Source organism: Chiloscyllium punctatum, chromosome 13, assembly GCF_047496795.1.
Source record: "Chiloscyllium punctatum isolate Juve2018m chromosome 13, sChiPun1.3, whole genome shotgun sequence".
Lineage (NCBI taxonomy): Eukaryota > Metazoa > Chordata > Chondrichthyes > Orectolobiformes > Hemiscylliidae > Chiloscyllium > Chiloscyllium punctatum.
Window position 1 is genome coordinate 85,188,267 of NC_092751.1, and position 16,233 is coordinate 85,204,499.

At 42.9% G+C, this 16,233-nt stretch overlaps 1 protein-coding gene across 6 annotated transcripts in view; it reads left to right on the plus strand.

Annotated features, from left to right (window-relative positions):
* Nucleotides 1–16,233, plus strand: part of bmpr1aa (bone morphogenetic protein receptor, type IAa) — a 261,621-nt gene that overhangs the window by 196,563 nt on the left and 48,825 nt on the right. The window lies entirely within an intron of this gene.

A 16,233-nucleotide genomic window follows, 5' to 3' on the forward strand; every position in this document is an offset into this window, starting at 1 on the left:
AGCTCAAATCTTGTTCCCTTTAGTCCTTGATTTTCAATACTCTGCTATTGACAGCTGTACACAGTTCCAAATTCTGTAATTCTCTCCCTGAACCTTGCACTCTCCTTTTCTCTCTCTTTAAACACTTTTTGAAGAGGCTTGTGTCCAAAGATGTGCAGGTTATGTGGACTGGCCATGGGACCTGGAGGGTTGCAGAGATAAGGTACGGGTGGTCCTGGTGGGATGCTTTTCAGAGGGTCAGTGTGGACTCAATGGGCCAAAAGGCCACCTTGTACACATGCTTGTTTTTTTTCTGGCCAGTATTTATTTCCTGTCTATAGCAGCCCTTGAGAAGGTAGTAGTGAGCTGCTTGAACTGCTGCAGTCCACATGCTGTAAGTTGACCCAAAAATCCCTGATTACCTGATATATTCCCTATGTTATCACAATGTCAAATTTTGTGTGAAGGGCCTAGGGACAATTAAAGATGCTATAAATTTTTCAGTGTTGTTTTACAAGTGTTGCACTAATTAGGAATTAAATGTTTTGAAAGGAAAAATAATCTATTTTTAAAAGATATCATGTTCACTCATGTGTCCACTATATTTTTGAGCTTTTGATTTGGAGATGTGGTGGGAGTGTACAGGAGAGAAACAAGAAGAATATGTAATTTGTACTCAGATTGCATATTGACTCCACTGTGTGTCATAAATTTCATTACACCAGACGCCAGTCTAAAGTGTACCTGCCTTTGAGGTTTGGTCTAATGATCCAAAGCACAGAAATGTTTCTGCTTTGCTGGTTTTCTGCCACGTGGCTCCAAAGATATGGACTTTCTGCAGTCCATGCCTGTGTTAATCATTCAGTCTCTTCAAGGTAGAAATAGAGAGATTTTTGGATACCTGTGGAATCAAGAAATTTAGCATTAGGATAGAAAAATTGGGTTGAGTGGAAAATTATCATGATTTTATTGAATCTACAGTATTGTAAATTGTAAATGGTGCTGTTATGATTAAGCAAATGAAGCACTAATTGCGTATTTTTGTATATTTCCCCTTAATTGTAGTTTTGAATTTGTGTTTCCACGTGGATCACAGTGTCTTGTAAACTGGTGATCTTTTAATCCAGACATTTTTATTTTGCATTATACCAGCCTCATGAGCAAATCACTGCCTTCTCAGCTAGGTTGATGTTTAGTCCTAGAGAAATCCAGTTAGAGCATAGAGTCATACAGCATGGAAACAGACCTTTTGGTCCAACCTGTCCACGCTGACCAGACATCCCAATCTGTCAGAGTCACATTTGTCAGCACTTGGCCTATATCTCTCTAAACCCTTCCTAATCATGTACCTACCCAGGTGCCTTTTTAAATGCTGTAATTGTACCACCCCTACCACTGCTTCTAGCAGCTCATTCCACATACGCACCACATTCTTTGTGAAAAAAATTCCTATCATGTCCTTTTTAAATCTTTCCCCCCTCACCTTAAGCCCATGCCTTCTAGTTTTGGACTCCCTCTCCCTAGGAAAAGACTTTGGCTGTTCATCCCATCCATGTCCCACATTGTTTTATAAACCTCTACAAAAGTCATCTCCCAGTCTCCAATGCTTTAGAGAGAAAAACCCAGCCTCTCCCTATAGGTTATAGAACCTCCCAGTTCTGACAATATCCCCATAAATCTTTTCTGCACCCTCTCAAGTTTAAAAGCATCCAAATGATTTAGATTTGTATGTAGTAGGGTTCATCACTAAGTTATAGATGAACAAAACCTTACTAAATTTAGGCTCATTGGATGACTGAATTCATTTAACAAATGGGCAACTGAGCCTTACAATCAGAGTTTGATACCTTACAACTTTAAGAATCAGATGGGGCAGTGATAGTAATACCACAGTGAATGTCATCAGCCTTTGATTTGATAGTGGAAAATAAGAACATAAGAAACAGGAGCAGGAGAAGACCCTTTGAGTCTGCTCTATCATTCAATGAGATATTGGCTGATACAGAAAATAAATGGAAATTGGGACATATCCCAGCAGAATTCCTACCCTCTAAAGCTTTTTATTGAGTAATGCTATGAAAGGCTATGGATTCAAAGCAAGTAAATATATTTAAGGTACCTGTCAGTAATGATCTAATTGAGTGACGAAACAAATTCAGTTGGTAAAGGTCAAGAGTGTGGTGCTGGAAAAGCACAGCAGGTCAGGCAGCATCCGAGGAGCAGGAAAATCGACATTTCAAGCAAAAGCCTTTCATCAGGAATGAGGCTGGGAGCCTTTGGAGTGGAGAGATTAATGGGAGAGTAAGGTAGCTGAAAAGTGCAATAGGTGGATGGAGGTGGGGTAAAGGTGATAGATCGGAGGGGAGGGTGGTGCAGATAGGTGGGAAGGAAGATGGACAGATGGGACAGGCCATGAGGACGGTGCTGAGCTGGAAGGTTGGAATTGGGGTAAGGTGTTGGGAGGGAAAATGAGGAAACTGGTGAAATCCACATTGATGCCATGGGGTTGAATGGTCCCGAGGCGGAAGATGAGGCGTTCTTCTTCCTCCAGGTGGCAGGTGGTAAGGGAATGCCGATGGAGAAGGACCAGAATCTGCATGTCTTCGGCAGAGTGGGAGGGGAAGTTGAGGTGTTCGGCCATGGGGCAGTGGGGGTTCATTGGTGCAGGTGTCCAGAGATGTTCTCTGAGGTGCTGTCCGAGTAGGTGTCCTGTCTCCCCAATGTAGAAGCGACCACATCCGGAGCAACATATACAGTAAATGACATGTGGAAGGGCTGAAGAAACTTTGATGGATGTGGAAGATTCCATTGGGGCCTTGGACAGAGATGTGGGGGGAGATGTAGGCACAGGTTTTGCAATTTCTGCTGTGGCAGGGAAAGGTGCTGGGAGGGGAGGGTGGGTTGTTGCGGGGCATGAACCTGGCTAGGTAGTCACTGAGGGAATGGTCTTTCAAAAAAGGAGTGGGGAGGGAAATATATCTCCGGGGGTGGGTGCCGGAAATGCTATATATGCGGAGATTGGTGGGGTGGAAGGTGAGGACCGGGGTTTCTGTCCTTGTGGTTGGTGGGGTGGGATTCGAGGGTGGAGGTGCGGGAAGTGGATGAGATGCTTTGGAGGAAGTCATCAACCACGTGGGATGGGAAATTACAGTCTTTAAAAAAAGGAGGCCATCTGGTCTGTTCTGTGATGGAACTAGTCCTCCTGGGAGCAGATGCGACCCAGGCGGAGGAATTGGGAATAAGGGATCGCATTTTTGCAGGAGGCAGGATGGGTGGAGGTGTAATCCAGGTAGCTGTGGGAGTCTGTGGGTTTATAGAAAATGTCAGTGTTGAGTCGGTCACCACTGATAGAGGGGGAAAGGTCCAGGAAGGGAAGAGAGGTGTCAGAGATGGTCCAGGTGAATTTGAAGTTGGGATGGAATGTGTTGAAGTTGATGAACTGTTCAACCTCCATGTGGGAGCATGAGGTGGCGCCGATGCAGTCATCAATGTAGTAGAGGAAAAGATGGGGTGTAGCGCCAGTGTGACTGCGGAAGATAGACTGTTCCACGTAACCGATAAAGAGACAGGCATAGCTGGGGCCCATGCGGGTGACCATGGCTACCCCTTTCGTCTGGAGGAAGTGGGAGGATTCAAAGTTGTGAGTGAGGACCAGTTCAGCTAAACGAATAAGATTGTCCATGGAATGGTACTGGTGGGGATGTCGGCAGAGGAAGAAACGGATGGCTTGGAGGCCCTGGTCATGGCTGATGGAGGTGTATCGGGACTGGATGACTGCAAGGAGGGGGTGGGGGGGGCAGGATGCAGTGGTAGTTTGGCGCATTGATCTCTACATCACTGAAGCCAGGTACCACCCTTGAACACAATCTTACCTCCCATCACCAAACCATCATCTCCCAGCCCATACCTCAGGGGATCTGCCACCCACAGCTTCCAACCTCATAATTTGGGAGCCCCGCACCACCCGATTCTACCTCCTACCCAAGATCCTCAAGTCTGACTACCCGGCCATCCTATCGTCTCAGCCTGCTCCTGCCCCACCGAATTCATCTCCATCTACCTCGATACTGTCTTATCCCTCCCGGACCAGGAACTCCCCACATACATTCACGACTCCACCCATGCCCCCCTCCTCCTCCAAGACTTCCATTTCCCTGGTCCCCAGACCCTCATTTTCATCATGGACATCCAGTCCCGATACACCTCCATCGCTATGACCAGGGCCTCCAAGCCCTCTGTTTCTTTCTCTCCCAATGTCCCCACCAGTACCCTTCAACTGACATTTATTCATTTGACTGAACTGGTCCTCAACCTCAACAATTTCTCCTTCGAAATGTCCCACTTTCTCCAAACGAAAGGGGTAGCCATGGGCCCCAGCTATACCTGTCTCTTTGTCGGCTATGTGGGACAGTCTATCTTCCACAGTTACACCAGCACCACTTCCCACCTTTTCCTTCGCTACATCGATGACTACATTGGTACCACCTCGCCAGGTGAACAGTTCATCAGCTTCACTAACACATTCCACCCAACCTTAAATTCACCTGGACCATCTCTGACACCTCTCTCTCCTTCCTGGATCTTTCCAATTCATCACTGGTGACTGACTCAACACTGATGTTTTCTACAAAACCACCAACTCCCACAGCTGCCTGGATTACACCTCCTCCCACCCTGCCTCCTGCAAATATGCTATTCCTTATTTCCAATTCCTCCGCCTCCAATGCATCTGCTCCCAGGAGGACCAGTTCCACCACAGAACAGCCCAGATGGCGTCCTCCTTTAAAGACTGCAATTTCCCCTCCCATGTGGTTGATGATGCCCTCCAGAGCATCTCATCCACTTTCTGCACCTCCACCCTCCAATCCCACCCTTCCAACTGCAACGAGAACAGAATTCCTCGGTCCTCATCTTCCATCTCACCAACGTCGGTATACATCACATCATCGTCCGCCGTTTCCCCCACCTACAAACAGACCCCTCCACCGGAGGTATATTTCCCTCTGCACCCCATCTGCTTTCCGTAAAGACCGTTCCCTCCGTGACTACATCATCAGGTCCATGCCCCATAACAACCCACTCTCCCCTCCCAGCATCTTCCCCTGCCACAGCAGGAATTGCAAAACCTGCACCCACACCTCTTCTCCCCCTCCATTCCCCAACCTCCATCCAAGGCCCCACAGGAGCCTTCCATCAACATTTCACCTGCACTGCCACACATCATTCACTGTATCCATAGATCCCGATGCGGTCGCCTCTACATTGGGGAGACAGGACACCTACTCGTAGAGCACTTCAGACAACATCTCCAGGGCACCCACACCAACCAATTTCATGGTCCTGGGGTCAAACATCTCAACTCCCCATGCCACTCTCCTGAGGACATGCAAGTCCTGGGCGGCCTCTGTCGCCACTCCCTTACCACCTGACATCTGGAGGAAGAAGAATGCCTCATCTTCTGCCTCGGGACCCTCCAACCCCATGGCATCAATGTAGATTTCACCAGTTTCCTCATTTTCCCTCCCCCCTACATTTACCCCAGTTCGAACCTTCCAGCTCAGCACCATCCTCATGGCCTGTCCCATCTGTCCATCTTCCTTCCCACCTATCTGCACCACCCTCCCCTCTGATCTATCACTTTAACCCCCACCTCCATCCACCTCTTGGACACTCAGCTCCCTTCCTCCCAGCCCCACCCCCCTCTCATTTATGTCTCCACCCCAGAGGTTCCCAGCCTCATTCGGGATGAAGGGCTTTTGCCTGAAGCATTGATTTTCCTGCTCTTCAGATACTGCCTGACCTGCTGTGCTTTTCACTCTTGACTCTAATCTCCAGCATCTGCAGTACTCACTTTCGCTCAGTTGGTAAGTGGCCTATTCCTATTCAGAAAATGCTACATTTATTCGCAACACCTTCATTAAGTGGAGTTTGCCACAAGAACTTCAGACTACAACAATTTCTCAAAGTATATTTTAAAATAGTTGGTTTAGTTCCGGTAACACATCGCAACAATTATAATTATTGTATAAGTTTCAATGCAAATCAGCATTCATGTTAAATAGCCTCTGAGTTACAATTTTAACACCTCACCGACCCTTTGGAGAGACCTGGATATTTAACAGTTACCAGAAGTGTGCTGATTTTGAAGAAATTTACTGTCTTTGCTCTACTTGCAAGATATTACCAATTGCTTTAAAATATTATGTTATGCTGGCATGATATCATAGGTGCAATTGCAAATGCACAGATGGATCATGAGGGACATGTTTGCTTTGGAAATGACAGTCCCTTCAGGAAATTGGCAATAAAAGTAGAAAAGGCTAACTATGTAGCAAGTCTTGCTTTAACTACTAAGCTTATATTTTCAATCTTGAATATATATTTAACTAACGTGATTTCTGTCAAAGGTACCAGCATTTTTGAGGTAATGTGCACAGATTAAACAAATTTTTGACAGAGCAGTTCAAAAATCTAGCATTATTCAATTAAACTGATAGTGTATCAAACTTATCCCCAAGTTCTTTTGCCAAAGAATCCCTGAATTGTATTGATGTCATCTGAGCTCTCAGGACATCTTAGTATCTATAAATGACAAACTTGTCCAGGTGATCAGTGAAAAATTTTAAAAGCCAGTTTTAAGTGCATGTTAATCTATTAATTTTGGAGAAACCTATCCTATTATTCGCATCTCCATCAACAGTCATTGCTTTGGATTATTTCATATTTAAGTAAAGTCTGGAAAATGTAGACTTTCAGTTTCTGGTTAAAACAAAATGAGGAACAGCAATACAATTGGTGATCCAAAGAATTGTGTTGAATGCTGGCAGCAGTACACTGAACCTTTGGATTTCTGACTCCAGGAAGCTCATACAGGAAGTCATTGTCTGATTGCTGGGGCTTTTATTTCTCTCCACACGCTGCTACTTCCTGAATGTACTATACTGAATAGCTCTTGGAGACAATACAAGCCGTTTTATTACATCAATTTCAGAAACCAGAACAGTACATTAATCATTTTCAGGAAACTAACATTTAAGTGTAGTAAGAGCAAGCTCAATGATGTTACGTGGACTTAATTAAAAATTAGCAGTGTTTAGCACACCCTAGAGAAAATGGTCAATTTTGGTTCCTGCAATTGACAGTGCAATCTACTGTTATTTCCAGTACACTCCATTACACATTCCTCACACTTCTGCTCTCACCCATTCCTTTCCCTTCCAGAACCACGATAAGATTCCCTCATCCCCACCTCTTACCATATTCAAAAGGTAATTTTCTACCAGCTTGAATGTGATACCACCATCAAAAACATTAGGAACATCTTTAGAAATAAAATCAGAAAATGCTGGGAGAAGTCAGCAGGTTTACGTAGCATCTATGTATAAAGAGAAACAGTCAACATTTAAAGTTCTGCATTTTTCATTAGGACTAAGAGAAATTAAAGGTGCAATGCTTGTTGAGCACAGGACAGGTGGGGCAAAGACTGAAGAAAGGTCAGTGATGAAATGGAAGTCAGGAGAAATTAAGTGACAGAATTGTTAGTCCTTCCGAGTCAAAGGAAATGATGAGGCAACAAAATAAAAACAAAACAAAGTGTGCTTGGAGAGGGTGAGCAGCTGGCGGAAAGAAAAATAAACAAGCAAAATTTGATCCCCTTTACTAATCAAGTATTTATCTATCTCCATCTTAAGTACACCCAATGACTTGGCCTGACCTCATCTTTTGGCAGCAAGTTCCACAGATTCACCACCCTCTGGGTGAAGAAATGCCTCCTCATCTCAGTTCTAAAGAGTTGTCCACAATAGCTATAGGAGTCAGTGGGCTTATAATAGATATAAGTTGGTTGTCTAGCATCCGAAATGGACAATAAATTCAAAGAATAGAAGGAAAAAGTGAATGAAGCTGAGAAAGAGGAAAAAATTAGAAGCAAAATGTGTGCAGCTTTCCAGTTCTGGGTGAGAACATGGCACCAAAATAGTCAAAAGTGTTCCACAAAAATAGCTGTGTGAGGCTCTTTGTAGTACTGGAATAAGAAATATTTAGTGTCCCGTGGAAAGATAGGTATAACTAAAGCTAACGCAGGTATTCGTAGCAATACCCTTCATTCGAAGAAACTGAATAAAGTGAAAGAATAAGTTGTTCAGTGATACAGACAAGACAAATACAAATCCCCTCAAAGTATATTAAGGAGGTAGCCTGGACTCTAATTTGTATCTTATTCAGAGACAAGTGGAAGGTGCTGTGTTCCAGATATGATTTGATTGGTCAAACTACAGTTTAAGCAAAATCCATTTTATTCTTACACCACAGTTCAAATACAAACAAGAGAAGAAGAATTGACATAACTTTAACTCTACTGAAATACTTAGCTAAATAATATATTATTTTATTACTATTTATCAACTGTTCCAACACAGCAGTATCCTATAAATGCACCATTGGCAAAAGCAAATTCAGCAAAACAAATTTCTCTCGCTTGCTATCTCCTCCAGTCCAGAAGAAAGGGAAAAAAAAAATAATGAATCTAGCAATCGAAAGAGAACTCAAGCTTTTGCAGCAGAGAAATGGGGAGAGAGCTGTATCTAGCAGCTTCAATTCCAAAAACCCCAACTTCAATAACTGAAAGTAAAACTAAAACCCTCAGTCAGTATGAACCAAAGCTATTTCTTTGCTTTCCATGGAGCAGACACCTCGCTACCAAGTTGACACCAACCCCCTCCAAGGGAAACAGGACAGAATAAACCCCTCTTAAAGGCACATATCATCACATTTAGAATGACAACATGCTCAGCCAGGAGGGCCAGTGGAGAATGGAATATAATTGGGCCTCAGTTTGATGAAGTAGAGAGCTCTGAATTATAGTGAGTGTTGACCTGTAGAGATTAGATGTCTGCAATAAAGAGGAGGTCGATGTGGTCAAGGAATTGGAAATTCATAAAATGTTGGAGGTCATCAAAAGAGTCTCAAATGTCGGTAGCAACTAGACAAGGAGATACAAAAACAGTCAAGGTAGAAAGAAATCAGTTCATTTAGGCAGGTACAGGCTGAAAGTGTGTCCCTACTAGGAAGTAATATGAATAGATCTTGGGAAGGAGAAGCACACGAGCTGTATGGTGTAAGAAGCTGTGAGTGGGATGTCAGGAAGGGCATTGGAACTGATGACATGGTGAATATTCTACCTTATTTGAAATTGAGATGATCCCTGTTCACCAAGCTTCCCAGTTCTTGCTGACCTGCATTCACCCCCCATCCAGCCATGTCTTGTTTCTTAAATTGTTCCACCTTGTTTTCAAGTACCTCGGTTGTTTTACTCATCCCAATCTCTGCAATGTCCTCCAGCCTTACAGCTCTAAGATATCTACGCTTATCTAATATTGGCCTTTTGAGCATCCACAATATAATCACTAAGCTATGAACTACATTGGGGCCAGTATTTGGACTTTTGCTCCATCTCGCTAATTAACTTTACTACTTTCAGTACAGCACTCTGATGAAGCTTTTGGTAATCTGATCTTGTACCTCCTTCAATCACTCATTGTCATATTTATTTTAGAATGCTCCTGTATCATACTTTGAAGTATTTGCATTACATATTGGGCATAAAATTGAGAGTTACAGTTATATGAACTACTAATATAAATGTGATTGGTGTCATGTAATAAGGTTGAGATTTAAGTTATGTAGCAGCAAAATGCAGGATTGTGAGCAACTGTCAATGGTTCAGGCTGTTCTTGATGGTGATCCAAAGGGTACAATAGGGAGATGAAGTACAGGACAATTTGTTGACTGAAATTCTAAGGAGTCTTGCCTTAGTCTAATGCTTAATTTGTAAATGTACTGAATGCAAGTTATTTCCAACACTGACCACCGCAGAATTCCACTGGTCACCAGCAGCCATCTTGAAAGAGACTTCTTTGTACTTACTCTTTACCTTCTGTCAGTCAGTCAATCCTTTTTATCTATGTCAGTACCTTGTCCTGATCATAATGAGCTCTTATGTAGCCTCCTGTGCGGCACCTTGTCAAAGGCCTTGTGGACATCCAAATAGATCACATCCACTGGCTCTCCTTTGTCTAACTTGCAGGTAATTCAAACAGATCTGTCCTTGAAGAAGTCGTGTTGACTCAGCCCTATTTCACCACACAATTCCAAGTATTCCGCAAACCTATCTTAATAATGGTGTCTAAAATCTGACTTTCAATTGAGGTCAGGTTATCAAGCCTACATTTTCCTGCCTTCTGTCTTGCTTCCTTCTTAAACAAAGGTGGTTACATTAGCCATTTTCCAGTCCTCTGTGACCCTCCCTGACTTTGGTTCTTCCTGAAAGATAGCCACCAGTGCCTACACAATCTCCTACAGAACTCTGGGGTGTAGTCCATCTGTCCATCTGGTCCAGGTGGTTTATCCACATTCAGAATTTAGATCAGAGTGGTGCTGGAAAAGCACAGCAGGTCAAGCAGCATCAGAGGAGCAGGAAAATCAACGTTTCGGGTAAAAGCCCTTCATCAGGAATAGAGGCAGGGAGCCTCCAGGGTGGAGAGATAAACGGGGAGGGGGTGGGGCTGGGGAGAAGGTAACAAAGCATACAATTGGTGAATGGGGGTGGGGATGGAGGTGATAGGTCAGAGAGGAGGGCGGGGGAAGGTAGCAAAGCATACAATAGGTGCAAATCTGTTTCAGTACAAGGTTGAAGAGCTTCAGGGCAGAGGAGATGACCTGGGGGTTACGGTGAGAGAGAGACACACTGAGATTCTTGTGGAGAGAGGAGGAGAACTTCTTCAAGGTACAAAGTTTTAAAAAAAACCAAAACACCAGGCTATGGTCTAACAGGTTTTAATTAGAAGCACACTAGCTTTCGGAGCAACGCTCCTTCATCAGGTGATCCAAAAGCTAGTGTGCTTCCAATTAAACCTGTTGGACTATAACCTGGTGTTGTGTGATTTTTAACTTTGTACACCCCAGTCCAACACCGGCATCTCCAAATCATTCTTCAAGGTAGGCATCCTTGCGACAGAATTTGCAGTATGGTTAAAATCAACTAGGCACAAGTGAGGACTGAAGAGCACCACTCTGATCTAAAATCCTTAGGATGAATTTCTGCTGTGAAATTTTCCCCAGAAATTCCTGCTGTTACTGTGTCTTTATCTTCCCTGCTAGGCTCCCCTTCTAATCAATCCTGGTCAGCTCCTCCCTCATGTCCTTGTACATACTTTTACTCAATTGTAATGCTATTACACCTGATTCCAGCTTCTCCCCTCAAACTGCAGGGTGCATTCTGTCATATTATGGTCACTTCTGCCAATGGGTTCCCTAGTTTAAGCTCCCCAGTCAAGTCTGCCTCACTTACGCATCACCAAATTCAAAATTGCCTGTTCCTTAGTGGGTTCTACCACCAACTGCTCCAAAACAAATCTTATAGACATTCCACTAATTCCTTTTCTTGGGGTCCGCTATCAACCTGATTTTCTTTGTTCACCTCATATTGAAGACCCCATGATTATTGTAATAGTCTTTCTTGCCTGCCTTTTCTATTTCCTGATTTATTTTCTGCCCCACATCCTGACTACTGCTAGCAGCTCTGTAAGTAATTGTCATCGGTTCTTTTTGCCTTTTGGTTCCACAACTTTACCCACACAGATTCTATGCCTTCTACCTCTATAACACTTCTTGCTATCAATGTAATTTCATTTCTTACTAGCATGGTAACCCGTCCCATCTGTACTTTAGATCCCAGTCTTGATCCCCTTCCAGACATGTCTCTGTGCAACCTGCAACATCATACGTACCAATTTCAACCTGTACTATAAGCTAATTTACTTTGTTTCGTTGATTGTATACATTTAAGTACAGCACTCTTAGTCCTGATTTGTCTGTCCACCTTCTTAACTGCTGTGCCTGAAACTAGATTCTTGAGTCTTTCCCATGCTCCCTCTTATTATGTGTCTTGGATACATTAATTACCTCTGAGCAACTCCCAACCCCCCACAATCCTTCCCAGAATTCTCCATGCAATTGCTAACCACCCCCCGCTTCCCCCAACCCCCAACAACAATTTAGTTTAAAGCCCTATCCACAACCTCAGTTATGTGATTTGCCAGGACTCCGCGGGTGGAGCCTGTCTCATCAGAACGGTTTCTTACTTTCCCAGTACTGATGCCTCAGGAATTTGAACCTGTTTCTCCAGTCTTTGAGTCACGTGTTTGTCTTTAATCTTGTTGGCCCTCTGTCAATTAGCTCATAGCTCAGGTTGTAATCCAGAGATTATTACCTTTTTGGTTCTGCTTTCTAATTTAACCCTTAATAATTATATTCCCTCGGAACATTGTTTCTATTTCTAGCCATATTGTTAGTACCTGCGTGGATCATAATCATACCCCTCTCACTTCAAGTTCCTCTGAAGCCCAAATGAAATATCCTGAACCCTAGTACGAAGCAGGCACCACAGCCTTTGGGATTCTCGATCCTGGTCAAAGAGACCAATCTGTATTTCCCTGTCTACAACATTTCTCTTTTCTCGCCCAGTCTTGACTGGCTCCCTGTACAGTCCCTGCTGTCTTCCACAGAGGGAACAAGAATCTCAAACCTGTTCGACAAGTTCAAGGGCTGAGGCTGGACCCCTCAACCTGCTTCTGTCATAGTCACATCCTTCTGTCCCTAATCATCGCTTAAATTCAAGGGAGTTAATCTAAGGGATGTGATTATTCTGAAACAGAGATCTCTCCCCCATCACACATGACTTTAGTTCTTCAACTCTGAGCTGGAATTCCTCAAGCAAACCAGCACTTGTGGTCATTGTGAACCACCTGCTCCCACGCCATGCAGGTACAACACATTGACCCCAACCCTACAACTGTTTCATTTACTTAGTTTTTAAAAATCAAATTAAGAACTTCCTACTGGTCTGTAGGTTTGTAATCTGTAAATATTTTCCCTATTTAACTTCAGTCTGAAAGTAACTAATAATAGATGGTCAAATTAGTAGCTGTAACCAACCACTTAAGGTTTTCCTCTGATGTCAATCTTTCCTTTGTGCTGGGACCCCAATTCTGGGCTTCAATTTATCTGTAAAAAGATCTTAGAGACTGTGATCCAGAAAAGCACCAAACAAGCACCGCTTTCTTACTGTGCTGAATTCCCATGCAGTCTCCAAATTCCGTGCATTATGTACTCACTTGGACCATGTCTCACTCTGGATGGAATCTCTCCTTCCTGACCATGACAGCATACTAGTCCTAGAGGTGTTGAAGAAGCTCCATATTAGTACTATGATCATCAGCCTTTGGTGATTTAGCCATGGAGACAAGAATGTACTTTGTCCTACCTCCCAGGTGTTTTTAATGGTTTGCATTTGTCTGAGATTTGACTCAAGCAGCTGCTGTTAATCGGAGCAAATCGATTTGCGAGGAAAACTACAGTAGTGTCAGTAAAACAATCTGTGAAACCATGTGTAAAATAATGAAGGCATAAGATTTTTGAAGTAGCAGTTTTAAATGATTGTGAGGTTTGAACATGGGTGGTGTTGGTATTTGGGGTTGTTGTGCTATTGGCTGAGGCATAATCCAACTCTGAGAATAGAGCTGAGATGGTGATGCTTTAGAAGAAAAGAGGTTGTGTTGGGACAAGAGAGCAAAGACTCAGCAGAACTAAGAAACAAGTGTTTAGAAACATTGTTGTTACTTCAAGAAAGCTCTTTCTTTCTCTCCATATATCATTTTGTATCATTTTAGAATGCCCTCCATCCCCAATAATGGAAAGGCGTTCCTATAATTATCATATAAATTCACTTACATTGCTTCAGTGTGATTTTAATCTGAAGCAGAGTTACAAAGCCAGATACACTCATAGAGATGTACAGCACAGATACAGACCCGTCAGTCCAACTTGTCCATGCTGACCAGAGTCATCCATTTGCCAGCATTTGGCCTATAACCAAACCTCCTAATTGCCTTTTAATGTTGTAATTGTACCTGCCTCCACCATTTCCTCTGGCAACTCATTCCATAAGACAGAAGCAGAAATTAGGCCATTCAGTCCATTGAGTCCGCTCCTGCATTCAATCATAGCTGATAAGTTTTTCAACCCTATTCTCCCGTAATCCTTGATGCTGAAGAGCCTATCTATCTCAGTCTTAAATATACTCATTGATCTGGCCTCCACAGCCTTCTGTGGCAACGAATTCCATTGATTCACCCCTTTCTAGCTGAAGGAGTCTCTCCTTATCTCAATTCTAAAAGGTCTTCCCTTTACTCTATGCCCTCGAGTCCTAGTCTCTCCTACCAATGGAAATATCTTCCCAACATCTACTGTGTCCAGGCCATTCAGTATTCTGTAAGTTTCAATTAGATCTTTCCTCAATCTTCTAAACTCCATAGAATATAAAGCCAGAGTCCTTGAGTGTTGCTCATATGTTATTCCTGGGACCATTCTTGTGAACCTCCTCTAAACTTGCTCCAGGGCCAGTACATCCTTCTTGAGATATGTGGTCTGACCAGAGCCTTATAGAGCCTCAGAAGTGCATTCCTGCTTTTATATTCAAGTCCTCTCAAAATAAATTTCATCATTGCATTTGCCTTCCTAACTACTAACTCAACCTGCAAGTTTACCATAAAAGGATCCTGGACTAGAACTCCCAAGTGTCTTCGTGCTTCAGACTTCTGAATTTTTTTCTCCATTTAGAAACTAATCCATGCCTTTATTCTTCCTAACAGAGTGCATGACCTCACACTTGCCCACATTGTACTCCATCTGCCACTTCTTTGTCCATTCTCCTAACCCGTCCAAATCCTTCTGTAGTCTCCCTGCTGCTGTCCCTTTAACTATCTTTTGTATCGTCTGCAAGCTTAGCCAGAATGCCCTTAGTTCCTTCATCTAGATTGTTAATGTATAAAGTGAAACGTGGTCCCAACACTGAGTCTTGAGGAACACCACTGAGAATGCCATCCTGAGAATGACCCTTTTATCCCCACTCTCTGCTTTCTACCAGACAGCCCAGCTTCTATCTATTCAGCTTGCCTTTAATACGATGGACCCTTATCTTACTCAGTGGCATCTTGTGTGGCACCTTGTCAAAGGCCTTTTTGAAGTCCAGGTAAATACATCCATCAGCTATCCTTGATTTAACCTGCTAGTTACTTCCTCCATACATGCACCACCTCTGTGTGAAAGAGTTGCTCCTTGGGTCCCTTTTTAAATCTTGTCCCTCTCATCCTAAACCTATGCCCTCTAGTTCTGGATTCCTCCACCCCAGGAAAAAGGCCTTGTTTATTTATCCTATCCATGCCCCTCATGATTTCATAAACCTCTGTAAGGTCACCCCTCAGCCTCCAATGCTTGAGGGAAAACAGACCCAGCCTCTCTCTATAGATCAACCCCTCCAACCCTGGCAACATCCTTGTGAACCTTTTCTGAATCTTTTCTGAACCCTTACAAGTTTCACAATATCCTTCCTTTACAGTCCAGAAGCAATGCTGAGTTCTGTGCCTCTCAAAATGGGAGTTTTATTCTGGTGAGATAATTGCAATGGTGTGTACAATTCATTTGTACTTGTGCACTTCCTAGGATAAGATGGAGCACAACACCAGCAACAGTGGTATTTCTCTGATACATTAGTAAAACTGGTTGACTGTTTCTACTGGACTTCTTCTGAGGCTGTCCCCAAAAGCATCTATAGTTTATGGGCAGTTCAAAATAAGTGTTGGTAAGCAGCCAAAAAGATAAGATAATTCTCTGATTAAGTTTCTGATCGTGTGCTTGACTAACCATTTGTGAACTAGCATGACAAGCTGCAATAGTAATAAAAGATTACTTGTACATTGTTAACACTGTGCTTCTGCTTGTTGAACAGGGATCTTAGTGCTTGCCAAATGATTGGGTTCAATGACTTTACTGAGCTGATATCATTAGTCCAGCTGTATCTGCTTGTCAGAGGTTTAATTAAAAATGAGTTATCAACGGTTCAACCAAGTTACTCTGAGGGAAATGCAATTTATTATTGCAGTTTATATGTCATGCTAAAATTAATAGCTGTTTGTAGAAATTGTGTAGGCATAAATTTTAATATCTAGCCCTGTATGAGCATTTGTTTGACTTAGTTAGCTTGTTACTGAGTCACCATAATTTCACAGCCCACACCTCCAATAAAGTTTTCTTTTTGAAAAATAAGATGCTGTTTCCCATTTCAAATCAGTTTGAAACTTTGTTTTATTAGTGTTGACTTCTCAATTTTACAGCACTTATTGTATGTACTGGTTTGAA